General features: G+C 54.6%; 1 protein-coding gene across 1 annotated transcript in view; it reads right to left on the bottom strand.

The window, feature by feature from the left end:
* Nucleotides 1-239: 239 nt before the first annotated feature.
* The window catches only part of C2H14orf132 (chromosome 2 C14orf132 homolog), a 55,397-nt gene continuing 52,532 nt past the window's right edge, over nucleotides 240-3,104 (bottom strand). The window contains exon 2 of the mRNA XM_032624318.1: nucleotides 240-3,104. This exon is cut by the window's right edge and continues 2,463 nt beyond it. The gene's annotated coding sequence lies outside the window, so the exon portion shown is untranslated.

The following is a 3,104-nucleotide window of genomic DNA, read 5'->3' as shown; positions in this document are numbered from 1 at the left end:
GGAATGCAGGAAGTCAGCTTGCAAAAGGACCCAGGAGCAGACGATGGACCTCATCAAACAGCTGGTTGGACAGGTCTGGGCAGGGGCAAGTGTGCACGATGGTCAAAAGGCAGGTGCCCACCACACCCCAGGAACTGTGCAGCCCAACCAACCCCTCCAAGGGCTTTCTCTGCTTTTATTCTCTATCTTGACCAAAAAAAAAGTATGACTTTTTACCAAGACTCAGAACAAGCCATGCAGACTTTTCCAAAATTTACATAGTCCTTTTCAGGTACTTTTGACAATTCCATTGTACTCCCGATAGCTGCTGTTTTCTCACTCTGGAGGGAACTTTCCTACCTTTAATCACCATGGTTTGCACTGTTTTGTCCCCTGTCTACCCCCAGCCTCCCATCCAAAGAAAAAAGAGGGAAAGAAAATGCTCAACGTCTGACCTCACAAGTGACTTGCTGGGGACACCTGGCCACCACTGAATTCTGATTACCTGGGTTTCTTGGAGTGGCTTCTTTGTCCGCTTGGAGATTACAGACTCCACCCCTGTGGGCTCTCAGTGCTCAGCCACCCGGCCTCCCCTCCATCCCTATCATGACCCTCTCACCACATGACTGAGGTCAGGGCCCTGTGGAGCAGGTGAAGCAGGAGAGGTGGGCCCGGCAAACGCGGGACATTCAGGTTCCAACTGCTCCCTTGGGCCAGAAGCACAGCTCCTTGGGCGTCTCCATCACGGCAGCCCAGCTCACCCAGGACTTGCACTGAAGGGGGCCAGATGACAACTGGCAGAGAACGTGCTGCCTGTCCCAAGGCTGGGACTGGCAATCCAGGGCCCTGCTGTGTTCCCCAGTGAATGCACAGCGCCCTGGGCCAGGCATCCATCCGGGAACCTGTCAGCTCTCCACTAATCTATGATGTGGCCCCAGCTGACCTCCCGAAAGTTAAGGTCCTGATTAGATGCTCTCTAAAGCCTCTTGTTGCTGTGAGGTTCTGCAACTGGTAAATACCTGGGCAGTGCTGCCCGCCCCTTTCTAGGACGTACACTCAAAATCCCTTCTCCAGGACCAGAACAGCCGAGCCTCAGAGGCTCATCCTGGGCTGGTCCATCCCAGAGGGCTCATCATGGAGGGTGCGCAGATACAGGGAGACCGAGACGCAAGGTAACCGCCCAGCCTGCAGAGCCAGCAGACCTGGGTCTGAACCACAGCTCCCCGGCTACGGATTCTTAGGCACACAGCCTGGCCTCCGCTTTCTCAACAGAAAAATGTGACGACAATGACTGTGCACCTCTCTGTACCCTCACTCCTGTCCCCGAGGGGTGATTTGAGAAGTAAATGAGATACATACAGCACACAGCACAAGGAAGGTGTGTAATGACAGCAATAATCATTGTTAATAATATCACTACTAATAATGAGGGAAGGTCAAGTTCCTGCAGAAGGAGAGGACCATTTGTCTGGAAGGAATCGGACAGCAGTGTCGATGGCAGCCAAGTGTCTCCAGTCTCCAGGGAGGGATTCCGACAGATGCTAGTGGGTTGGCGGGCAGCGAGTCCTTCCGTTCAGAACAAGCTGGAAAATGGCCTGTTGTCTCTCGAGGCCAGTAGTACTAGCCTGTCCTCCCTGCTTTTCTCCCTCAGATTCCGGGGGACCCCTGAAAGGAAGTATAAGCATCTTTCTCCGGGGGGTAGACGGGGTCAAGGGAGTCTCATTTGCCTCTTAACTTAATCCCATGGAAAGGGCAGGAAAGACAGAGCAGGGGCCGGCAGAGCGGTTGACTCTCCCAAGGCCTATAGGAGGCGGAATCCCCTTAGGACATGCCCGGCTAAAGTGTCCCCTGGCCTGGCCTCTCCTCCAAAGCTCCAAGGACTGCAACTCATGACCTCATAAAGCAAGTGCTGGTCTGTGCGGTGAAGCACAAACACACACAGGTGTGCGACACCCACGGCTGGCAGAGGGGAAATGCAGAAGCATGCAGGGGTCCATATTCCAGCAATGGTAGGACCCCTTCTCTGAGGAACAGCTACTGAAGAGGCAACCCCTCCTTCCTCAGCACGGACCCATCAAGTCAGGGCGGGCTCAGGGGCCAGCCTCACATGGGAGAAGCCAGAACGGGAGCCCCAGGCTGGGGTCCGAGAGAGGAGCAGCCATCCCCAGCTGCTCGGGAGAGCCCTGGGGCTCAGCGGAAGACCTGAGTCTGGGCTGGGGCCCAGCCTGCATCACAGACCATCCCATGACTCTCCTTATCAATTCTGGCTGCGTGAGCCTCACTCCTCGTGTGGGTCCCTCTATGAGGCTCCGGGTCTGGGTCAGGGCCTTCTTCATGGGTCCCAAGAAAGCTGGTCTCTGGGAACTTCTCTGGCCATGCAGAGAGACTTGAGTTCAACTTAAAGGGGGGGGGGGGCGGTGCAGGCAACAGGGACCACCCCCCCAAAGCCTGGGCAGAGAAGGGGGGATGAACATGCCCCATTCCAAGGATGGTCAGAGACTTCAACCTGCAGAGGCCACGTCATGATGTGGGAGCTCGGGAAACGGCCTCTGGAGACTCAGGGCCTGGTTTAAATGTGCCCTGGAGGCGCCACCCAGCCACTGAAGGCAGCATGGCGTTATTCCAGAAAGAGTCCGGCTTTAAGCCTCACTTTCCTGCCGTGTGGCCGCGGGCAAGTTATTCCGCTCCTCGGAGCTTCTGGTCCTTTAACCGTGTGTTGGAGCAATGATGCTCTAAGGTAAGCGTAGGGATTAAATCTGTGCCTATGAATCTGGCACAAGGCTTGGACACAAGACTCAAGCGATGATGTCAGATCTCTCGGCCTTTACTTGACATCAAAGACAGAACCCCAACTGCAGCAGGAGGGAAGGGGCAGTGCACTCTGGCTAGAAATCTAACATGCGCATCGATCCCTGCTGCTATCTGAGTGAAGGTGGAAAAAAATTCACAGGAGATGGAGATGGGTTGACCCTGGGCAAGTCATTGTGATCCGTATGGTGCACGGTTTAGACAAGAAGCTCTTTAAAGCTCTTGACCATCTATGGTCCTGACACTGAAAAGAAAGACCTGAAAGTTGAATTTAACTGACAACATGTCCGTTTTCATGTCAGGGAAAACAAAACCTT

The sequence above is a fragment of the Phocoena sinus genome, chromosome 2, assembly GCF_008692025.1.
Source record: "Phocoena sinus isolate mPhoSin1 chromosome 2, mPhoSin1.pri, whole genome shotgun sequence".
Taxonomy (NCBI): Eukaryota; Metazoa; Chordata; class Mammalia; order Artiodactyla; family Phocoenidae; genus Phocoena; species Phocoena sinus.
This window is presented reverse-complemented; position numbering and strand designations above follow the sequence as displayed.